This window comes from Acomys minous, assembly GCF_964271855.1.
Source record: "Acomys minous genome assembly, chromosome: 10".
Taxonomy (NCBI): domain Eukaryota; kingdom Metazoa; phylum Chordata; class Mammalia; order Rodentia; family Muridae; genus Acomys; species Acomys minous.
The window spans coordinates 98290745-98316456 of NC_140491.1; the positions used below are offsets into that span (position 1 = coordinate 98290745).

Sequence of the window (25712 nt, forward strand, 5' to 3'; positions counted from 1 at the left end):
ATCTATAAGTAAACTGATACAGCTTGTGTTTAAACAGCAAAGAGAGACCATAAAAGGATTTACTAATAAGAATTAAAAAAAAATAGAACTGAAATAAAACATTCCCAATTTCTATGCTGAAGATTTTTGACATACACCATCACAGACACAGATGTATACACATAACTAAAATAATTAAATCATGCATATGTTTGATTATAATTTCATAAGTTATTAATAGGTCTTTGAAGTACACAGATGATAAAGACACTGTAGGCTCCAGGAACTTATAGTTCATTATATATAAAGAGAAAATTCATTAATAAATATTTTATAAATCTTTAGATACTATTTCTTATACATATATAGTGATACATATATAATTAAATAAGTAGTCCTAAGTCTATTATCATCAAACCCTACTCTAACTTTAAGGAGATATCATAATGGCATAGAGGATTTTGTACCAGGGCAATTTGAACTAAAATTATTGGAAACTAGGAAATAAAGTATATTAACCAGTGACTCAAAAGCGATGGCAATATGCCATTAGGAAAACACTGATTTGTTGGCGAGGAGATTTTAAAGGCAAATGGCCTTCCCTGTACTGTTGATTCTGAGAGCTCTATTCAGAGAGCATGCTTAAGGCATTCCTTGGGCAGGAATCATGCCTACGAAAGAGTGCAACAACTGAACAGGACCAGGCAGTGTTCTGCAAGGTAAGATATGTTTGGCCCAGAGAATGGAGTTGACCACATAGAGATGGACTCAGCACCAACTACTTTCCAACATGAGGAATCACACAGAGGCAAACCTAGCACTTGACCTTTACAGATATTATAATTGACAGAATTTTCTGACCATGTATCTTATTCTCAATTAGTCACTAAATCATGTAAGTTAGGAATAAAACAACTTTTTTGGACTTTATTAAATTAATTGATGCATATGTGTTTATATCATTTGCCCTCTCCCTCTCCTCCTTGCAACTCCTCCCATGTGATCCACCACTTCCAAAATTTGTGATTCCTATTTTTATTTTTATTTTTTATTTATTTTTTATGGGAAGCAGCTTTTATTGATAGGTTGTCTCCAGAAACCAAAAGGCTTTGTGCTGTCAGTTGAACCCCTTGCCCCCAAGACGCTTCCAGGGCTCTTCTTGGAGAAGGGGTACAGATTGCCAAGTTCAAGGCCCAAGTCTTTCACCTACAGTATTGCTTAATTTAGAAACTCTGTGACCTTACCCTTTCCTCAAGTTTGGTCATTTCCCATCCAGCTCTAGCTACTCTGTAACAACCAGAGGTGACCTGGTGAAAGAACCATGAGTAAACAGAATTCACAAGAAAACAGGAATGCAGCCTATCCAAAGTCCCTTGTCCTGCCTCAGTGGCTTCATCCTTCCTTTACTGGTTACATTTCTCTTTGTGCTGGATCACACCCTTCTGAATGAGATCAGGGATTTCCACTGCCAGCCAAGGACCCTATTTTTAAATATTATATTCCATGTATGATAATTATATGCAACACCTGATGTGTTCACTCAGTATAATTCATATGTATATGTGTTTATGGCTGACCACTTGGTATTGAATCTATTGAAACTATCAGGAGACTCACTTGGTATTGAATCTATTGAAACTATCAGGAGACTCATCTCTGGAGAATATTGATTCACTCTCATATTCTCTGTCTTTCTCTCTGTGTCTCTCTGTCTTTCTCTATCTTTCTGTCTCTGGGTCTCTGTCTCTCTCTGTGTCTCTGTCTCTCTTATTCTCTCTCTCTCTCTCTCTCTCTCTCTCTCTCTCTCTCTCTCTCTCTCTCTCTCTCTCTCTCTCTCTCTCTCGCTTTGCCTAATGCTCTTCTTCCAGCTGTGGGGCTTTGTGAGGTACTGCCATACAAATTGTCATGTCATTTGTTGTTATCATTTTCCATAGCTTGTTTAGGCAGCCATGTTGCTGAAATTTGAGATTTCCTGGGTTCAGCCTTCCAGTTGCATTGTAGAACATTATCTCACCACAGGAGCCTAGTCTTTTGGCTCTCAGCCTTCTGCGTCATCTTCAACAATACTCCATGAGCCTTAGGTATAGCGATTGTATTGTAAGCATATCAATTCAAGATCGGAAATGCTTGGTCATTTAATCTTTGAATTTTGAGCATTTTTAGTTTTCTGTAATACTCTCTGTCTATTGAAAAAAAAAGTTTCTTTGATGAGGGGTAAGAGCTATACTTACCAGACAAAAGTGGCATGTTTGTTTTATATATGATTCGTATAAAGTACGGAAATTCATGTAGAATGACTAGAGATGATTATGAAAAGGAAAAGAAGCAAACATCTATCTTTTACAGGAATTCTTCAATGAGAAGGTAAGTGGCTGTGTCGATTGAAAAAAAGAAAAAAACGTGAGAATTCAGTGTATTTTTTCCTGCGCAGAAAACTTTCCTCTTATCATCTCCCCTACTACTCTTTCTACTTACATATCTTTTAAAGTGGATTTGGTTATGCCTAACTTTAGACTGGACAATATAATACAAATTGAATAAAAACTGTTTCATTTGGTAGTGCTAGGCATGGCATTTATTGATCAAGTGGATATAGAGCAAATGAGTTATCAAAATAAGAGTGAGAGAATTCCATAACCAGAGAGAATTGGAAAAGTGAGAAAGAATACTAGTGTTAGAAACAACATAAAGACACCCACTAGGTCATTATTGGCACTGCTGTTAGTTAAGTCTTTTATTTCCTTGCTCTCTTTGAAGTGGCTACTGTATATCTCCATCCCTTGTATTTATCATTGTGGTAACGTGTCAGATATCACTAGTAGTGTTCTAACGCATTCTTGCTTTCTTAGTGCATACTTTGTGTTCCATGTAATGCCTAGGAAGTGTGTATGTTAGAGTAATGCTCATTGGACACTGTTTGAGTCCTTATAAATACTCAACACGTGTTAACAGTTATTAGCAAGGCTAATAAAGCTGCAAATAGACTTTAAATTACTAATACCAGCTGAGGACGTTGTGTCATCACATTTTTTTCAGACATTATTTTACAAGCACATATCACACTCGTGATATTTGAACGAGGTTAGGAGCATATCATCTCTTTCCAGTGAGCTTGCTACACTATGACCTCTGGAGGGAAGTGCTTAAAATAAGCAGTGCGTGCATACAGCGCCTGTGCTCATTTTTGCCACCAGGAATCAATCCATTGGCTAAAACAGACAATTTAGGCCAAGTCGGTTTGTCTCAGAGAGATGTAATTAAAATAGTCCAAGACCAAGCCAGTTATCCTTGAGTGTTGAGCTAAAAGAGTATATTGATTGGAAGAATGCGTTTTGGATGAAATCCCAGTCACAAAGTGCTGGTGGAAACAGAGGAGAAAGGAGCAGGGAATAAGAAAAAGGAGGAGAGATGAAAAGAAGGAAAAGGGTGAAAGTAAAAGGAGAGGGTAGGTTGCTAAGTGGCAGAGAGACAGGCATCGGAAACAGTACAGCCTTTGAAAGATGACAGAGTAGTACAGTAAAACTTTAGCATCGCCACCCTCAACATGGGAATCACATGTTTCCTTAAACCCTTAGGATCGTCCAGCATACAGCTTCCTACCAATTGCCTTCAAGTGGTAGCTATTAAGAATGAGGAGACAGTATATATATATTTGAGTAGTATGCTGGTACCTTTAATACATTAATTGCATTGTTTCTTCTCCTGTCAGCCTTGGGAGGACCATTGCTTCATTGTCATTTTTCTCCAAAGGACAACACATTCAGTAAAGTGAAGCACATTACTGAAAATCTTCTAGCCAATTATCAGAAAGAGGTTTAATCAGGGTTACATTTAAGTCTGATTAAGTGCCTGAGAGCACACAATAGGAAAGAGAGCACTCAAGTCTTCCTTATATTTGTGTGTAAAAGTATAGCAATAAAACAGGAATTGGTAGTGTTTGTACCACAATATTTAAAAAATGCATACCAGCATATTTTAACTTATTTCTAAAACTTGTGAATGATATGTTTAAAATACTAGCTTTGGGCTATTTTGAGATGTGTTAGGTAAGTAAGTTACTAAGTACAGTGAGAAGCATTTTACTTGTACAGAACTCAACTATAAGTTTAAACACACTTCCAATTGCTTAAAATGAAAAGCCAAACTATGCTAAAGACAGAAATATGCACTTAAGAGAGGGCCTCCACACATTAAGTGATGCCCCTGAGTATCTGTGGATAAAAGCCATGCTACAGATGCGTTGGGACTGCATGAGGAAGCAAAGATTAGCCATGAAGAAAATAGCTCTGTGGGCAATATGGTCAAACATCAGAATCCAGGGTAACTGAAAGTACCTGAAAATAATGGGGTGTGTGTAGAAGAGGAGGTGCTAAAGTAAATGATTCATGGGGACCTTATCTAAATAGAAGAGCTGGGATAAGCACTGTGGTCTTCCAGAATAACCTGAAGGCATTAAGCCTACCTAGCTTAGTCATGCTTCATTGTAAGAGGTGATTTCTGTGCTTGCCACACTTTCACGTGGAGGGCTTTGCTAGAGACTAAGACACTTGATTTTGATCCTCTCTAAGGTAAAAAATGAAAAGGTATTTACTTTAGTAAGAAATATAATTCTCATTTACTGGCGTCATAGCCAAGCTGACCAAGATTGCATCTAGTGGCATAGTTGAGCTGGCTCTAAACTCAAATTCTCAGTTGGTTGCCAAGCTGAATAAGTAAGAAAAAAAAGATATTTTTTTTAACTTAATGAACGTTTAACAACTACAACTCATTAGTGGGTTGGTGTGTGCTATGTGTGTGCATGTATGTGTCCATGTGTGTCCACATGTATACAAATGTGTGTTATGCATGTGTGTATTCATATGTGTGTGTATACATGTATGTTCATGTGAATGTTTTGTGGATGTGTGTAAAAGCTCAGTATTATGACCATTTGTGGTGCATCACAATTTCTATATTGCACTATGCTAAAATGCTTTATTTCAATTTTTTTTTACTTTGATCTTTTACTTTTAAGTAACATTTTAAATGTATTTATCAGTGGGCATTAGACTATCAAAGATGATATATTGTATTGAAGAAGTTACTATGGATGTAGGTCTGTCAGTCAGTTTGTGCTCTTTGATTGCTCTGAGGATAAAAATGATAGGAATAAAGTATTATAAAAAATAAAGTAACTAAAATTAAAATAGAAAAATTTCAAAAATTACCCTGATTGTATTATATAATTCCACTAAAATGATAGTAATTTTAACAAATGTTTCTCTTAGTCAATCATTTTCATTTATTCATTATTGTCAAGGAAATTGATGTTGTGCAAAAAATTTCCTACTTGTGCATGAACAAGACAAACTGATTGTGTATTAAGGAAGTGTTAAAAGGTGACTATAGTAAAAAAAAAAAGAGGACGAATCCAAGCTAAAGGTTCACTTTAGACTCCAGTGACAATGAAATATGCTTGTTACCTTAGCACTTGGAATGGCAGCCTCAGTTACACAACATTTTGCAATCTCACAGTTTTATGGCCAATATAATGTTAGAATATGGCTTCTGGAGTCACATAACATGGTTTAAGTACTCTACTAAATGTGTGGCTCCTTATTTCCACTCTGTGGGCAGATTGGAAGACAGGTACCACCCTTCTGCGTATAAGAAGCCAGCCTGGAAACTAATATTTCCCCAGGGCTATGAGTGGTACTACTGGGACCAGCTGAAACTCACAGTTATCTCTAGGGTCAGAGGCCTATATTCTTTCTACTGTGTCACATTTGAATCATTTCCCCGTTGCAAACTAATAACTCCCATCCTTTGTTCCACCCTATCCTGATCTTTGTCTCTATGCTCCTGCCCCCGGGATCTGTGCTGCTGCAATCTCTGACCCACCCCAGAGCTGCCACAGTTCACACATTCCCAGTACCACATGATGATTTCCTTCCCACTTTTTCAGGCCATCTACTGCATCTCTCCTGGAACATGTTTTTGGATAATTTTTTCCTCCCTGCATATCCACGCCAATCTTGTTTATACACATAACATTTCATAGGTTCATATAATTCACTATAGTTTTGTTAACAGTTGCAACTACTCTGCTCTTTCTATCAGATCAAGGTAAGCAACATTTCTTCATGGAAAGGGGAAGATAGGAAATGTTTTGGGCTTGGGGAGTCCAACAGTTTCTGATGCTACTACCCAGCTCTCAGGACAGATAAAACCAGCCCTAAAGAGACACTAGCGAATAAGCATGAAAACCTCCTAGGAGAACTACGGATGTAAGCTGTATTTGCCCAGAAGGCTACACTCTATCCATTTAATCTGGAGGTCGACTAAAAATGTTTCACTGTTTTTTTGTGGCTCTCTGACCTTTAGCACAATCCAAACACGTTCTGAAGCAAAAAGTTCATTATCTTGACTTCATAGCTTTACTTTCAGAGTGAAATTTCCTTTTAGAAAGGTATGCACAAAATAGTTTGCTATCCGTTTTCACCCGCTCCTCAAACCATATTCTCTCGTGATCACCTGTCTGGTCTTTACTGAGAATTTTATGATTCAAGAGAACAGGGTCCTGTCTATCTGTCTATACTTGTTCAGTTGCTGTTTGACCTTGGTCAATATATTTGTTGATCTAAACGTTGGTGTATATTTCTTCTTATCTAAAATGAGTGTAGGAAAAAATATTTCCAATGTGAAGACTGTAATAGACAATTATTAAAAAATGTGGAAAAAAAACATCATAGCAACAAAGGTACCACAGGTAATGATGTTACTTTTCCTGTTATAGCATTCAAATCATCAACTAACAAATGGAATTTACTCAACAGGGTGTGAGCCATTCCTAGCCCTGGTGGTTTTATTTGGTAACATGTTATGTCTATTTACACCATCACCTCCCTCATCTTATGGTGACTCCATTTAGATTCCTTTCATATATGTTTCTATTTTAGGAAGGTTCTACAGTACTAGGTTTCCATGTTGCTGTTCTAAAGGTTTTTAATACTAGTCATCCATCCCTGTAGCACCTTCTTTACTCTGCCCCTGCCATCCCCTTCCTCATTTATTTAATCCATCTATTCGAGTTTCTCCTTGATCCCTTTATACAGGCTATTTATGGCCAAGGCTACTTGTTGTTTACCTTCCGCAATCTGACAGCAAGATCCGGTTGCTGAAGATGCCACCTACCGAAGTCATTGAATTCTCACAAATTGATCTGGTGCCCTACTAGAAGATTCCTTCCTACTGACTAGCATCACAGTGCTGGTATATACTATACATGTTACCAGAGGGGGGATATGCTCATCAGTGTTACCTAGTTATGAGCCTGTGAACGACAATATAAACCTGCCTGCAAGATATACTTTTGCAGTAGTGGCACAAATATTATGTGAATAATCAATGATATTATCATTGGTTTCAGGACCACTTCATGAGATGAAGCCCACTTCATGATGACACTGTTAAAAGTGGTGGCCATGAAACTGAGACTGGATAGATCTTGGGCCTAAGGGAAAACTTACTATTATTATTATGTTGTCTTTAGAATAAAAATATTACTCCTAATGATAATTAGGAGTGCTTAGGAGGTTAAGTACTCCTAAGAGCAGTATTTATTTCACCCTCATCAGAGAAGTTTCTTCTTTCAGTGTATAGAGACCCATGACTACAAAATGTGAAAAGACTGTCTTTGAAGCCCTCAGTCTTAATATATTTACTATTGATGTCAGCTGGGAGAGGGAAAAGCTGTTTTCTCCAACCTAGTGATACTGGATGTGTTAACCACACTCCAGAGCAGGCTTCATGTTCAAGAGGTACTTATTGGCCAACACAAACTAGATTGTGTGTGTGTGTGTGTGTGTGTGTGTGTGTGTGTGTGTGTGTGTGTGTGTGTGTTTCTATTTAGACTTTTTTTCATTTTTGGAGAGAAAGAGTATGAAGTTGGTTTGGTAGCAAGTTGGGGGAAAACTGCAGGAGGAGAGAAATTGTGATCACATTATATTGTATTAAATTTTTTAAAGTTAAAAAAATTCTCTTAAAAATCAAAACAAAACAATCTAATGGAAACAGATGCAGAGAACTACAGGCAAACATTAGAGTAGGGATGTGGCAATGAGGTATTGGGAGACTGGGAGGACAGGGGAGAGGGGAAACTGCATTCATGATGCAATAAATGAGTGAATAAATGAAGTAACAAAAATAAATAAGTCCAATTGAGGTTTATGGACCTTTTTAACCTTGATTTATGTAACTTGGTGATGGTGGCCACTCTGTTTATACATTTTCTTCTTTCACAGACATATCTATGCCCAGCCCTTCACTTCTTGGTTCTCTGCACTCATTCTGCTCACTCTTGTAGAGCCTTCTGCCTCAAATGGGCTTTCTTTTGATTTTATCTAGCTGCTTCTTTCTTCACAGACCATTTCAGTGATCATCTTGCAGAGAGGATTCTGCAATCTCAAACCCAACAAACCCTACCCTTGCTCACTCTTCCCTGACTCACTTTAACTCCCTGCACGGAATTAACTGGCCTTTGCTTGTTGGTGTCCTTATCATCTCTGCTAACTGCTGTTTTCTTCAGCACTTGCAACAGCCATCTGCACAGAGCAGGTGCTCCCCAAACATTCACATACTTGAATTCTATGGGCATGCTGATATTCTATGTCAGCTTGCCTTTCTGTCTCCTTTTTGAATAAACTCTAAACAATGTCATGCACTTCCAGAACTCCCAGGCTATAATAATCCCAAACACAGATTAGGAATGTTTCCCCTCAAAATCCTGACTTCTTCCATTTCTCATGCTTTTACTTTTCCCTCTCTATATGTTGCATGTCTGTTTTCCATATCACAGATCTGTGTGCTTAATATCCTAGATTTAAACCATGTAGGGTTTCTTACTACCAGAAAACAGATCTGGGAGTTCTGAGCCTGACAGAGACAAGTAAGATCCATTCTCACCTGGCTGGGTAATCTTCTTCTCTCACCACTTCCTAAAACTATAGCCCGGGACATTTCATAGAATTCTTTTTTGTTGTTGTTGTTATTTTTTCACTTGATATATTATGATTATTTTACCCCACCTTTAATTCCTCCCAGATTATTCCTTCCTCCTCACCCATTCAAATCCACATCCTTTATGGGGTCTTTGATTAGAACAAAACAAGAATGTAAAAGAAAAGTAAAAAATTAATAATAAAATAAGATGAAATTAAAACAAGCATGAGAATGAAATAGATAAATAAGGAGCCAAAGAAAATGAACAAAAGTACATATAGACATAGAAACACTGGAAAATACAGAAACCTCAAAAAAAAAACCCACAAAATTAGAGACCACAGCATATAAGCCAAAGATTTGTATATGATAGGAAGAAAGAAAGAAAGAAAATGAAAGGAAGTAAGGGAGGGGGGCGGAGGGAAAAAAAAGAAAAGAATGCCCAGACAAAGCACTGTGAAACAACATCCTTCAAAAAATACTGTTTAGTTTGTTTTTCAAATATGGATATTGATAAAAAGATATTTTTCTTATCAAAATGATGTTTGTAATAAAAAATAATAAATGCCCTAAAAAGCTATACATTACAGAAAGGAATGTCATATTAGATGGAATTGCCAAGGGCCTATTTCATTTTCATTATAATGATTTTGCAATTGTGTTAATTTACCTGAAGATAAATTTGCAAATTCTTCCAGGTCAAGTCCACTATGTTCACTGCTCATGGTTGAAAACTGTGAACTGTGACAGATGTTTGTGAGCTTGTCCATGTGTGGTTCTCACAGACAGCGAACAGGATAATGTCCCATAGAGCAGCAATCACTACAGCCTTTGTAGCACAGCTGTGCCTCAGGACCGATCCTTTACTTTTTTCATAATCCCTCACAGTGAAGGTGGGGAACTCTTTAAACTTTTCATTGTTATAGGACTGTTCAGTGCACAGACTGCAACAACACAGATAGCCAGGATATATTCTTGAATAATGTCATGGAGTTCTTCATGCCTCAGAATATATTACAAATATCCATCTTATGATTCTGTAAAGGTATTTCAATATTATTAGTTCATACAAAGGAGGTTATAGAGAGTAAGCAGGCTGGATGCACACCTGCCTTATTGCAGAAATGATGCCTTAATCAATTAAAGTCCACCTTTCTCTATATTCTATGAGACATTTTGAGTCAGGCCAGAGCTACGTCCCTACTGGAGATATTCATCCATATGGGTCTATAAGTCTAATCTGCCCAAGGAGTCTTAGTGGAGAAAATTATACCATGTTCCACAGGCTCAGGTTCTCACACTTCTCCAGTGAAATGCAAATGACAACTAGGGAGAATGCTTAAATTTCATTCAGAAGGGAAAATAGAATAGACACTGGAAACAGTTGAAGAAAAGGAATAGGATGGGAGCCTATCATAGTGGTCCTCCGAAAGACTCCACCCTTCAGGAGACCCAAGAAGACGTTGAGACACAGAGCCTAACTCCAGGATGGAACACAGTGGCTCTTAGAGAAGAGTTTGGGAATAGAGGGACCTGGAGGGATCAGGAGCTCCACAAGGAGACCAATGGAGACGATAAATCTGTGCAGAGGAAGTGGTGCCCCAGAGACTGATGCACCAACCAAGGACCACGAATGGTGTGGACCTAGACCCTCTGCTTAGATTAGTACATAGGCAGCACAATCTCCTTGTGTGTCCCATGATATGGGGAAGGAACTACTTCTGATATGGTCCCCACACATTAATCACTTCCCCTTGGTGGGGCAGCCTTGCCAGGCCACAAAGGAAGAATATACAGACAGTCCAGATGAGATTTGATACGCTGAGGTCAGATGTTAGGGGAGGAGGGCTTCCCTTTCTCAGGACTAGGGGAGCAGGGAGAGGGTATGAGAGAGGGAGGCTGGGACTGGGAGGCAATGAGGGAGGGGACCAAAATTGGGATGTAAAGTGAACAAAATTTAAAAAATTGTGAATACAAGGGAGAGGATAACCATTGAGATGTAATATGAATAATTAATAAAATAAAAAAAAATACAACAAAAAATGTGGGTCATCATTCAGTCCTCTGTACTTGTTGCTATGGTAATTTCTGTGTATATCTCACACACTTGTTGCCAGTTCTGTATTATGATTTGTGTGTGTGTGTGTCTGTGTGTGTGTGTTGTAGCTAACAACATGGATTACATCTTTTTGATGTAGGGTTTCTTTGTTATTTGCCACAGGGTAGTATACGCCAGGCTGGGCCAAAGCATGAGAGGATTCTCCTGTCTGTGTCTTCTGTCTTACCATAGGAAAGCTCGCATTATAGACATGGGTGACCCAATCTGCCTTTACGTGATCTTTGAGATTCAAACTCAAAACCTCTCACTCACAAGGCAAGCACCTTAATCATAATCCCATCTGAGAAGTCCATGTGGCTGCTTCTTAATCCAGAAGCCTTCTCATTTCTACCTTCTCTCGACTAGTCTGCTTTTAATAGCACTCAAGCTGTCTTGACTTGACACTACCACTCACTAGCAGCAAATTGCACTCCCTTCGGGTTGATCCATCTTCCACAGAGTAATTTTGTTCAGCCCTGTCACACTGCATCACTTCTCTTTTACACCTTAGTTAACTACGCTTTAAGTAATCTCCTTCACCTATGTTCAGGCATATTTTTTAATCTTCAGCCTCCTCCCCTTTCAACTACCTCCATTTCCTCATGATGCATCTCGGTTCAGTTTCTTCTTCATTATTCTGCAACTGTAACTTGAACCTAGAACTTAAATCCGCCATCAACTTGAATATTGGTTCCTAGGGATACAAATGTGTCAATTTTATTCCTCCTCTCTGATGAGGTTGAAGACCAGATTGTTTAGTTTTACAATTAAGTGTAGTTGTTTAGGGGTTAAGATGTTTTTAGGTCTAAATAGATGTTTTAAGTTGATAATGAAGAGATATGATAGATTTTTATTTACATTCAGAATTTTAGACATACCAAGATAGGAAAGATGTTTATAGCCAAAACACTAAGAATGTAACATTTATATAATTCCTAATTGTGTCATAGTTCTTCCTGCTATGGGTAATTTATTGTGTGTGTGTATATATATATATATGTACATGTAAAAATAAAAACTATTTAATAAAAAAGAAGGAAATGAGACAATTAAGTTGTAAACATGTAAATTAGAAGATATAACCTTTTTAAGAAGAAAATGCTAAGCCAGAGTCTTATCTTCGATGGTAGTGTCTATCTTGAATTGCAGTACTGAGAAAGCAATCCATATTCATATGTTTACCTAGTTGAACAAGTCTTTCTGGATCATGGTGGAAAGCAGCTCAGTTTTCAAATTTATGTAAAATCAATTGTGTGTTACTGGCTTTGGTGTTTCAAATAGCCCTCTCTTGTGAGAAATATAGGATTTCCTCAATTTCTTTCAACTTATTATTAGTCTATAAATTTGAATACTTGATTTGAGGAGTATATTTTTTGGATTAATAGCATTTGAGTCCCATTACCTTCAGAGAAGCCATTGTGTGTAATGACCATTCAAACCTGTAAGCATTGTTTTTATTTCCTCAGAAGAGGTGATGAGAGGAGAGTCATCCCTCAGCATTTTTAGCTATCTGTGAACTCTCGCTGGCTGGTTCAGCTCAGTTATTATGTCCCCAATCCTCTCCAAGATGACTGGCTTCTCCTGGTTTCTGACTGAATTACTCTGCCTGGCCACCTACTAATTCTAGCAACATGTTCTAATCTAATCATTCTCTGGCTCATTCTGTCTTCACCTGTATCTAGCGTGTTTAGTCTGCAACCTATCTATGCGAAACTGCCCCAGTTAAAAAAAAAACTCTCTCCTCTCTAGCTGTTCTTTCCTGTCCTGTTCTTGTGAGAGTCGAGTGTATCCTATCTCTCATTCTTTCCAATCTTTCTCTGACTTGTCACTTTGTCTGGCCCTAAATTAGATGTCAGTTTTAAACATGTTTCTTCCTTCTATAAATTAACCTGACTTTCATTATTTGAGACTAAAGGTGTATACTAAGCATGTGTCTGTGTCTGTATTCCAGTCAGATCATACTGAAATCCAGGGTGTATCTGCATTCCAGCCAGATAGAATGGATCTATGAGGTCTTTGGATGTGATCTCTTGCCAGAGCAGCCATGGAGACAGATTAAAATTCCTCTACAAAATGTGGCACTGTGGCAATATCCGATCCCATCTTATAAGGTCATTTGCTCTATATTATTATTGACTAATAAAGGAAAATGATAGGTTATAGCATAAAGTCCCATATATAAACATGGCCATTTGAATTCTTGTGTACTTTATAGATTCTAACATTTATGGCTTACGTGGAATTAAAGATATTTAAATTTTTCTCATCATATTGCTGGGGTGCCAGAGAATTAGCGATGTACAGTGAAGTGTGTCTTTAAAATTGTGAGGAAGACATTATGGTAACATGAATTCCCTGTGCCTTATATCTGTATCTTTGGCTTCATGAGTGTTAGCACACAAGAGCTTTACCTGATAGCATTCATTGCTAGTGCCTGCCACTGTTACTAGTTTGGTTTAGCAGATGATACCATGAACTATAAACCACTTTTCACAGTACCAAGTTTCCATTGTGATAAGGCCGGGACAGGATTCTGGTTGCTTCACGTCCCAAGGAAGCTCAGTGCTCAGACATTAAATTATTACACTTGTGCTGAACTACCGGCTGTGGGTAGATTCTGGGAAAGGGCTATTCATTGACTTCAGCCATGTACCCACTGCTATACACACCAGGATCCAAACCATGGCCACAGAGACAACTCTGGCTAATCTCAAGTGGGTCACAAAACAGAACAAATAGAAAGGAGTGAGGGAGAGATCTGTGTGGATGAGACAGGGTGAGCAGAAGAGGTAGGGAGATCAGAGAGCATGGAGGATGGGAACGGTCAGTGATAATTGTGTGCATGTAAGAAATTGTGTTAACAAATTTAATAAAAGCAATAGGCTGGAAGTGGGGATGGGAACAGAACAGCGATATGCCGTTATGATTGAATGAGCGGAGGTGCTCTGGATGCTTTCTCGCAGCAGACCTTGAAGACCGGTGTCCACACAAAGAAAAGTGAGGGCCAGAAAAGATGACATGGACTTCCTTTCATTGAGTCTCTATGCTTGATCATTTAAGTTCTAAGAGAGGGTCACACAGAAATCTGACTAAGGGTTTTGAGAGGAGAATAGAGTCATTGAAGCATCAAAGAAAAAGTCTTTATGTGACTATATTTTCAGCAGCGAGGGGAGAAATTATGTAGCTGTGTAAATTCATCAACTTTTCTATCACACTCCAGGTCTCATCGCCAGTGAGATGAAAACCTCCAACGAAGTAATCATGCGGAGCTCTTCTGAGAAATCAACTTGAAAGAACAACGGAAACAGGTAATGGATTAAGGCATATGGCCATCTGGAAAATACACACTTTGTAATAAATAGTGCATGGGTTCTTTGGCATAGGCAGATGTGTCCAGCATATTCGATGAAAGTCACTCTCTCCCTCTCTCTCTCTGTCTCTCTCTCTGTCTCTCTCTCTGTCTCTGTCTGTCTCTGTCTCTTTCTCTGTCTCTCTGTGTCTCTGTCTCTGTCTGTCTGTCTGTCTGTCTCTCTCTCTCTGTCTCTCTCTCTCTCTCTCTCTCTCTCTCTCTCTCTCTCTGTGTGTGTGTGTGTGTGTGTGTGTGTGTGTGTGTGCGTGTGTGTCTGTCTGTCTCTCTTTTTTATTCTGTCTCTTTCTCCCTCTGTTTCTATGTCTGTCTCTCAGTCTCTTTCTCCCTCTGTTTCTGTGTCTGTCTCTGTATCTCTTTCTGTCTGTCTCTGTGTGTGTGCATTGTGCACACACACGCAGATGTGCATGTGAACTAGAGATAAGTAGAGGCTTGAAGGGATGATTAAAAACAAAATAGGGAGACCAGTCTTTAGGTTTTTAGGTTTTAGGTCATTGCAGCAATTTTTGTATTAATGATATGGAAAACCTAGAAAGCCATGAAAAAAAAAACTGAAGTAAGTATCTGAGTAGGAGAAAAGAAAAAAAAAAGATTCTGAATGTATTTATTCTATAGCATTATCATGATAATAGATAATAGCCTGCAGTACAGGCTGAAATAATAGTGTGCATCAACAAATGCTTTGCACTGCACAACTGCTTTGTCAGATTCAAACTAGAGAAACCGTGAGATTTCAGAGGTCACATGCAGCAGTCTTGTGGTCACTAGTCTGAGAGGCAGCAAGGTCAGATGCCATGTTGGACAGTTACAGAGGTTTATGGAAGGTTCTAGTTACAGCCAATGCAATCACCAGACAATCTTCTATAGACATCGTTGTCCACTAATGGCCAGGAGCACCACTGAGCACTTCCACATTATGCAAAAGTAGCAGCTTCCTTTACAAGCCACACAAGCTTTCTTGGAATTTGCATCTGATAGCCAAGTGCTTGCCTTCTGGGATCACTTCTCTGATGATCCCACTATCACAGCTACTCTTCAAGTCTGATGTTGCTTCCACAGGGTCTTTGATCTGATTTCTAGAGCACATTTCTTATCCAAGACACTTAAGAGTGACATTCTCTCGTTTAGACCCACTTAACATAGTACAGTTACAAGAAAATATATTACTGCTTCCACATTGGATAAAATGGAAGACATGGACAACTTTGTAAAAATTAAAAAAATCCCTCATTCTACCTTGTTAAATATGTTTGATATACTTTCAAATGCAACCCTTTTTGTAGAAATGTAATGTGGGTTTGTAAGCTTGATCCAAGGGTTAAGAATAACATTTAACCTCAACTTCTGTTTGCAGATACTGTCAATTTAGAAATTGAGAGCAGATGTTGACAGAGATATATTTGCCAGTCTGATTCCTCAGCAAACACTCTAAAGGAAAGACAACATGAGTCGAGACTGAATAAATACCCTGCCTTAAATTTATGTTGCCAATTCTTTTAGCTGTATCCTCTAACGATGACATCTGTATGATCTTGAATACAAAGTGATATTTTCATTAAACTCGGCAAAGTCTCTGTACTTTAATAGTGCAGCTTTGAACATAACACATCCACATTAAAGAGAATATTACAGTGTGTTTCAGTTTGAAATGTAAATAAGTCTACTACTTTGTTCATAGAAATCCTGAATTCATTTTCCCCTTTCTAAGTCTATCCATTGTACTTTAGTTGTCAAAAATCTCATCACTGGAACATCTGAATCAAACATGAGACCCATTGAAAGAAACGAAGTGTGAAGAAGGATTCTCTTTTCTTCTCTTTAAACAATTCCTAGTCATTCTTGATTTACCTTATTTTCTGTAACATGGTGTTTGTATTATAGGAGAGCTGTTTGAGTTTTTAGCAAAGTAAGGAAAATACAGCTGACCCCCCTTTCACTGCAGTCATCAGTGGCTGACACAGCTCACCTGTATTTTTAATTCACTACCACGCTCCTTTAATCCTTCCAATTAGTGCAGGGTTGACTTTTAGAGAAAAATAAAGGCTCCAAGTAATTAAGTGGCTTTCCCATTTTCCCCCTAGAGTCATTAAACAGGGAGAAGCAGGGTAGTGTGAGGTACCGACCACAGATTCCTTCTTCTAACTCCCATGTTGTTAGATAAAGAAGCAATGACACTAAACCTAATGTTTTATTTTCATTTAAACTGTACTAGACATGTGTCAATTCTTCTTTAACAAATTATATAACCAAGGACATGAGCTTGCAGATTTAAGTTCTTGCTAAATGATTATGATTCGGGATTTTATTTAAACCTTTATCTTAATTCCAACAATGGGTGGAAAAGGCTTAAGTCAATGATTCTGTCTTAAGCCCTTGAAAATGTGGTAACATTGGACAGATGACTCACTGAGTGTCACTGTCATTGTCCCAGGAGTTAAAGACCTGATTTACACATAGGATTTCCATGAAAGTCATCCACCACAAGAGATTAAATATCTTCCCTTCCACAATATTTCAAAGTAATGCTGCTGTAGAACATCACTGTTCTGGATAAATTTGGCAAAAGCAGAAGGGTGGCAGGGACGCTTGAAATTGGCCTTGCTTACCCAAAGGTGGTATTCAGAATCTTTTAATTTGGGATACAGTAAAGTGTGGACCAGTGGGAGTTCTTAACAAAGAAATTTCTACAGCATTGTTGATTAGCCAATGGGGAGGGAAAGGAGCTGAGGGAGAGGAAACACAATGAAGTAGTTTTGTAGAGTACCAAAATCTCCTGCCTCCCTTGGAACCAAAGCTGTGCTGCTGTCAGGAACAGCTGGCCTGAGCTATGGAGTGATCCTGTTATCCAAAGATAGGCCTGCACTAGGTCCTAATTTTAGTTTTTAAAATCCACCTAAAATGTCCTAACCTGAACATATGTTTCATTCGAAAGATCTAGCTTCTTGTGAAACCATAAACCATTCATTTATCGCCTACTATGAATCCTAGTTTGAGAGATATAAGCACACAAGCTAAGCAGTGTCTGTTCACTAGCATAGGCTTAAATGTGGCAGTGTAATAAAGCACATAGCTTCTAGTCTTGTGTTTCTATTCTAATAATATAGCTCTTTTCTTGTGTGTTGTTTCGTACACAGTAGCTCCATAGCATCTAGAGCAATGTTGTCAACAGTCACTGATATTGCTGACATACGATCTCTGCTTATTTAGATTTTTGGACTTGCCACATTGGGCTATTTTGAAGTTACTTAATCTTCTTCTTCTTCTTCTTCTTCTTCTTCTTCTTCTTCTTCTTCTTCTTCTTCTTCTCTCTCTCTCTCTCTCTCCCTCTCTCTCTCTCTCTCTCTCTCTCTCTCTCTCTCTCTCTCTGTGTGTACTTGTAGTATATTTGTACATGTGTGTGGGTTCACTATCTATGCACATGGACAAGAGGAGGATATTAGGTGTCCTGTTTTGTCATTCTCTGTCTTATTTTCTTGGGAGTGGGGGGGTCTCTGTCTGAGCACGGAGCTAGCCTATCATACAGATGTCCCCAGTGGTGCTGCAGTTTCTGGTCCTAACAACAACAGGGCTATGGTGTACATGGTCATACCCTACTTTTTATGTAGCTACTCAGAACTTTAATTCAGATCCTGTGCTTATACAATGAACACTCTTACCTAGTGGACCATCTCTTGAACTCCTGCTTTACATATCTGAATTGATAAAAATGAAGTTTTCTGTATTTTACATTTATTTTTCTCTGACTTCCATTACATCTCACTATTCAGAGCATATGTGTATGGGGGTGTTCAGAGTGGAAGGAGTAGTTTTGGGGACGCTATTTGCTTTTTTTCTCACTTGCTACTTTGAGTTATTTGTTTTATGAGGACAATGTCCTTAGGTGGAGTTGAAAACCAGATCTACATATTGTTGTTTCATACCATTTGAGAATAGACAGCCATAGGACAGCACCTTCTTAATCAACTTTACATTTTTACTGTTGCTTAATGATTGACGCTCCCAGTTAAAGCCAGAACCATAAGCCAGCATTCATGGGACACATGTGGTGTGAAACATACTCAAGAAATACATCTTTCTATGACCTGATTTGACTTAATTACAATGAAACAAGTAGCCTCCTCTGTATAAAGCTTTAAATGCCACAGGGATACATCAGTATTTCAAATACAGGTCCATCTGGTTGAAAGATGAGGTGATTTAGGTGTATAATTTATACCACTTATGTGCCGTCAACAAAACCAATTGCATACTTGATTTCAGTACAGACAAAACCACTTTCTGGTTTCTTTCATAAGCAGGAGGATGACATTGTCCCGCCCCCTAAAACACAACTTCGTTTAATTCATGGATAAACAGAGATGGCAAGGATCTGAGAATGGTCTCCATTGGCTCGTATAGACGAATGTTTGGTCCCAGTTGTTGGCATGGTTTGGGAAAGAGTAGATGCTGTGGTCTTGTTGGAGAAAGTACATCATTAGGGTGTGCTTTGAGGCTTCAAAAGGAACCCAATTAACCAGATAGCTAGGATTCTCTCTCTCTCTCTCCCTTTCTCTCCCCCCTTCTCTCTCTCCCTCCCTTTCTCCTTTCCTCCCTCCCTCTCTCCCTCCCTCATTCCCTTGCTCTCACTTCTCTCTGTCTTCTACTTGTGGCTTAGACATATGTTCTTATCTATTGCTCCACTGCCATGCTTGCCTGCCTGCTGCCATGATGGAAATGAATTCTAACCCTCTAGAATCATGGCACCAAATGAAATCCTTCCTTTTATAAATTCCACTGGTCATGTTGCTCTTCGCAGCAGTAGAAAAGTAACTAAGACAATACTATAGAAGCTATTTAGTTTTTCTAAGCCTCATTTTATCTGTACAATAGCGATAACAACAGCTTCGAAAGTGTCTATAAGGATTTACATATGAGCTTGTATGTTGGGACTAGGATAAAACCTATCATATAAAAACAACTAAAAGTCAGCACTGTTTAACAGAAACCTCATCGAAACTAACAGAGAACACTAAGAGATTAGGATAATGTAGAGATATGGTGAACTGCCTGGAGGCAGATTATTAGGCTCCACCACATACTGTAACCCATGTGATCCTAATGCTTGGTGCCGTTATACTACTCAGACTGCCATATATTAATACAAAAAAATGCATGAGTTCATGATACATCCTTCATCAGGAACTCTTTGGGAGGCAGCTGCTATCTGTGTTGCCTTAGCAGCAGCATCTGTGTAGAGCATCTTCCTGTTATGTTTAGCATGGTCCATATGTGAACAGTTAATAAATCACATTTCCACGCATTAGCAACTGTGGGGAATCTGTAAGAGAGCTGTAGCTTCAACAAAATAGGCTCTGTTCATGGTTGTTTGAAAGCTCTAAACTAGCATGTTTAAAAATTTTTAGTTTTTTATTTTTTATTTTTTATTTTTTTTTGCTGTTTCTTTTTTTAATTATTAATTTATTCTTGTTACATCTCAATGGTTATCCCCTCCCTTGTATCCTCCCATTCTTCCCTCCCTCCCATTTTCCCCTTACTCCCCTCCCCTATGACTGTTCCTGAGGGGGATTACCTCCCCCTCTATATGTTCATAGGGTATCAAGTCTCTTCTTGGTAACCTGCTGTCCTTCCTCTGAGTGCCATCAGGTCTCCCCCTACAGGGGACATGGTCAAAGGTGAGGCACCAGAGTATGTGAGAAAGTAATATCCCACTCTCCACTCTACTGTGGAGAGTTTTCCGTCCATTGGCTAGATCTGGGTAGGGGTTTAAGGTTTACCGCCTGTATTGTCCTTGGCTGGTGCCTTAGTTTTGAGCGGGACCCTTGTGCCCAAATCTGCCTATCATAATGTTCTACTTGTAGGCTTCTAGGACCCTCTGGGTCCTTCTACTTTGCCTTTCTCCCATGATTTTCTCATCTAGAATCCCACTAGAATGTCCTCTCCTCTGTCTCAGTTTCCTGGTAAGTGAAGGCTTTCGTGGGACATGCCCCTTGGGCTAATATGCACACAACAAGAAAATTTGCTCAACCATGTTCATAGCAGCCTTATTCATAATAGCCAGAACATGGAAACAGCCGAAGTGTCCTTCAATAGAAGAATGGATAAAGAAACTGTGGTACATATACACTATGGAATACTATTCAGCTATTAAAAACAAGGAATTCCCGAAATTTGTGGATAAATGGATTGAGCTAGAAATGATCATAATGAGTGAGTTAACCCAGAAGCAGAAAGACTCAAATGGTATAGTTTTTTAAAATATTGGCTTATTTTTTTAAAATTTGAATATAGTTGTCTAAGGGTTTGTATTGCTGTAATATTTTCAATGAACAAATAGAACTTGGGAAGGAAAGGGTTTATAAAAATGACCTGCCCATCTACAGTCTACCATGAAAAAATGTCAAGGCAGGAATGTAGAGGCAGGAATAGAAACAGGAGCCATGGGAGACTGCTGCTGAGAGGCTGCTCTCTTTGATTTTCTTGGAAGCATTTGTTTACATGATCATGGTCCAGACACAACACTGTCCACAGTGAGCTGAGCCCACCCACATCTATCATCAAAACAACATCTCATAGACATGCCTATAGGACAGTTTTACAGAGACATTTTCTCAACTAAGGTTCCATTAGCCCAGCAGTCTAGGTTTGCATCTCATTGTTGAAAAACAATAACAAAAAACAAAAACATAAACAAAAACCAACTACGCACTGACCCCTCTTTTCTATCGATTTACAAACACATCTTAAATGATATAATCCTTTCTTTTGTATGTATTACTGATATTTCATATTAATCGTAATATGATAATATAAAACATTTTAACTCTTAAAAGATTTGTGGTCTGTAAAATCTACAAAATTAAAAGCTCAGTATCTTTAAAATATCCAAAAGTCTCTTTAAATTTCTAAATTCACTCAAATTTCAAAGTCTCTCTAAAACTCCCAAAGTGTCTCTAAAGTCCTAAAGTCTCTTCAAACATTTGAATCTCACAGCTCTTGTAAGACCAAAGATAAGAACCATAATTTCTTTTTCCAGGAGGAAGAACTGGGCACTGTTACATTCAAATCAAAGTGAAATCTAAGTTCAACAGTGTGGAACTCAGTGTCAGACTTCCATGACTCATGGGCTCCTGGGTTCAAAAGGCCTTTCCAGAAAGCACATAATGTTTTTCATAGGATTGGTTTGGCCCTACTGCACACCTCATGATGTCTTTAGTAGTTGTCTCATAGTATTGGTATCTCCAAAATGCTGGGCTCTTCATCGTAACTGGGTTGTACTTTGATCCTCCTGGGCTCTCTTCAGAGGCCTGAACCCCTGCCACATGGTGCCGGTCTTCAACTTGTTTCCGTGCCCCCTTCACTCCTGGGGCTTCTAACTGTGTCTGATACTGCACCTTCAATGATGGTCTTTTCTGGCATCTCAGAGTAAAAAAAGCCTCATTTGCTCTCTATAACCATTTCATGACTTCTAAACAAGTACCCTTTGGGGAACTCTTACATATTAACAAATTTGGATGCCAGCACAAGTCACAGCCTTAGCCCCTTTCTTAAGCAGTTTATGTGCTCTGACCCTGGAAAACCATTTCCCAGAAGATATTTTTCTCAATGATGTTGGTCTCTTCTTAATTGCAGCCAATTCTTCTGGCCCAAATAGCTAGAAATACAGCCCTGACTCAGAAACTGCCAAAGCTGGCACTCCATCTCTCAACAATTTTATTTTCCAAACTTACACAGAACAAATATGAGCTCTGTGCATTCAGTGGATTTTTCTAGCCTATGCTGTCCTTCCTATAACAGATGGACAGGTGCATCACATCAATATCCCACTCTGGTAACAACTTCTGTCTTTAATATGGTTTATCCTGCTGTGATGAAACACCACCATGACTAAAATCAAGTTGGCAAGGAAAGGCCTTATTTGAGCCTATGTGTCCCAATAACACTCTGTCACTAAGGGAACTCAGGATAGAAACCCAAGGTAGGAATCTAGGGGCCAAACAGAAGCCATGGAGGAATGCTGCTTACTGCTTTCATGGCTTGTTTAGCTTATTTTCTTATACTAGTCAGAACCATGAGCCCAGGGAGGCCATCCCAGATCAAGCACACATTTAGACAATACCCTACATAGTTTCCTGTAGTCCAGTCTTACAGATTATTTTCTCAATTAAGTGTGTCTTTCCAGATATGTCTATTGTAGGGTCAAGTTGACCACAAACTACCAGCACATCACTTCAGTCTATCATGTAAACAGTATAGAAGGGCACAGAGCCCCTACCCCATCTCTTCCTCACATCCTCTGCCATAGTATGATTTACCTTTGCTACAATAATATGCAGAGGCTTCGATATATAAAGGTCTGTGTGACATACCCAAGGTCAATCTAAAGGAGATGTAATACTTAAAATGATGGTGGGGTAATGTTACAAGTATACACATCTCTCTTTTATAGATATACATGGTGGGTTATTCATATATTCTGATTATAACTGTCTAATCAAACAATCTCTCAGTACAGGTCACTGTCAGTGGCTTCTCGCTTCTTCTATTAATCTGGATTGAGTTGAGATGCTCAGCCAAGTTAACGACAAATGATTAGAGCTAGTAAGTAATGCTTTTCTTTTCATATGAGTATGTAGTAGATGCCCCGCCCCAAAGAAGAACCCAGAAAAGTTACTAAAACAACTTATCCACTCACGATTATTCAATAGGATATGAACATTTCCAAATGGAACAGAGAAATCTACTGATACTTAGTAGAATATAAGAGTATGCATAGGGATGAATGAGGCATCTATTTTCAGAAACACCGTGGATAATTTATATGAATATAGCAGATTGAATATAGAACCAGGAATTGATTGATGTGGGGATACAGCAGTATGCAGAAAATCAAATGTAAAAAATCAAAAGAACAAAATGTAAACATCTTAAATGTACCTAAACTAGTTCAGGAGGTTACCTCTGTCACATGACTAAAAAAGGTAAAGATGAAGTGTTTTCCAGGGTCAGATTTTCTGGCAACGTGCTGGTAGGCTGAAGTGCTGCAGAATCCTCTTGGAAGCCAGAGGCACCAAGAGCAGATTACCATATTAACTCAGGGCAGGCTGGACCTTGCTGAAGCCACGGTGCATGCCTGAGAGTTCTGGGAAGTTCAGAAACTATTTGATATCTCTTCACAATTTATAAAGTAAGGAAACCTAGATTCTGACAAGAATAATAGCTTCTTAATATAAATATAAGTCCTTCCTAAAGAAGAATATATCTACTTCAGGTAAATAAAAGTTCAATGTAAAAATGTACACACCCTGGTCCACATGGTCTGTATGTGCTCATGAGACATTTAATGAACGTTATTATTTGCTTCAGCAAAACTCTCCTTTCTGATGGGTGTAAGATGGAATCTAAGTGTCGTTTTGATTTGCATTTCTCTGATGCCTAACGAGGATGAGCATTTCTTTAAGTGTTTCTCAGCCATTTGATATTCCTCTGTTGAGAATTCTCTGTTTAGTTCTAAGCCCCATTTTGCAATTGGGTTGTTTGGTTTTGTGGTGTTTAATTTCTTGAGTTCTTTATATATTTTGGATATTAAACCTTTGTCAGATGAAGGGTTGGTGAAGATCTTTTCCCAGTCAAGTAGGCTGTCGCTTTGTTCTCTTGACAGTGTCTCCTGCCTTACAGAAGCTTCTCAGCCTCATAAGGTCCCATTTATCTTACACCCATCAGAATGGCTAAGATCAAAAACTCAAATGACACCACATGTTGGCGAGGACGTGGAGAGAGAGGAACACTCCTTCACTGCTGGTGGGAATGCAAACTAGTACAACCACTTTGGAAAGCTATCTGGCGTTTTCTCAGAAAAATGGGAATAGGGCTTCCTCAAGACCCAGCTATCCCACTCCTTGGAATATACCCAGAAAATGCCCTAACATACAACAGGGACATATGCTCAACCATGTTCATAGCTGCTTTATACACAATAGCCAGAACATGGAAACAGCCTAAATGTCCCTCAGTAGAAGAATGGACTAAGAAACTATGGTACATTTACACTATGGAGTATTACTCAGCTATTAAAAACGAGGAATTCCCGAAATTTGTGGACAAATGGATTGACCTAGAAATTATCATAATGAGTGAGTTCACCCAGAAGCAAAAAGAGACAAATGGTATATACTCACTTATATCAAAACACTAGTCCAAGGGATACGTCCCATGAAAAACCTTACTTACCAAGAAAGTGGGTCAGAGGAGAGGACATCCTATTGAGTCTTTAGGCGAGAGTAGCATGGAAGAATGGGGAAATAATAGGACCCACAGGGTCCTGGAAATCTACAAGAAGAACTTTATGACAGGCAGATCTGGGTCCTGGGGTCCTCCTCAAACTAAGACACCAGCCAAGGAAAAATAGGCAGTAAACTTCGAACCCCTACCAAGACCTAGCCGACGAACACGATATTCTCCACTGTTGAGTGGAGAGTGAGATCTGATTCTCACGTGAACTCTGGTGCCCCTTTTTTGACCATGTCCCCTGGATGGGGAGGCCTGGTGGCACTCAGAAGAAGGATAGCAAGTTACCAAGAAGAGACTCGATAATCTTAGAGCATACATAGGGGGAAGAAGTCTCCCTCAATCACAGACATAGGGGAGGGGAGAAGGGGGGAAGTGGGAGGGAGGGAGGAATGGGAGGAAACAGGGGAAGGGCTAACAATCAAGATGTAATATGAATAAATTAATTAAAAAAAACTCTCCTTTCTAGAAGCAGAGAACTTTGCAAAGGAAAAGGAGACAGTCCAAAGTTATTTTAATTTTTTGACTGAAAATTGCTAATTAAAATATTGTAGAGGTAACCGTTTTGAAAACAGTTCAAGTCAGGTGTGGTGCTGCAGGCTTATAATGCCAGCACTTGGGGTGGAAGAGGCAGGTGAATCTCTGTAATTTCGAGGCCATCCTGGTCTACAAAGTAAGTCCAGGACAGCCAACACTATACAGAGAAACCCTGTCTCTAAAAGCCAAAACCAAAAGCAAAACCAAAACCAAACCAAAACAATAGCAACAACAAAAAAAGAAAGAAAGAAAAAGAAAAGGAAAAAGAGAGAAACAAGGAAATTCAAACAAGTAACTTTTTTGTGCCAAACTTGTCCTATAATTCAATAGTGACAAGATTTTAAGGAGACTTGTGTATTTTAGAAAATTCCACACACATATTAGATAGTTCTCACTGAATGTCCTACAGACTGTGTTATAAAATCTTAGTATGAAGAAAGTTCAAGGATTCATCATTCATTTTTCTAG

At 38.7% G+C, this 25712-nt stretch overlaps 1 protein-coding gene and 1 long non-coding RNA gene across 7 annotated transcripts in view; one reads left to right on the forward strand and one right to left on the reverse strand.

The window, feature by feature from the left end:
- KCNH7 (potassium voltage-gated channel subfamily H member 7) overlaps positions 1-25712 on the reverse strand; it is a 448856-nt gene that overhangs the window by 382101 nt on the left and 41043 nt on the right. The window lies entirely within an intron of this gene.
- Positions 1-25712, forward strand: part of LOC311607570 — a 51785-nt gene that overhangs the window by 4619 nt on the left and 21454 nt on the right. The window contains exons 2-3 of one of the 2 annotated variants that reach the window (XR_014782640.1): positions 14277-14364; positions 22936-23021. This is a non-coding gene — a long non-coding RNA (uncharacterized lncRNA). Of the gene's footprint in view, positions 1-14276; positions 14365-22930; positions 23022-25712 lie in introns of both variants that reach the window. The other variant, XR_014782641.1, reaches the window with a different exon arrangement.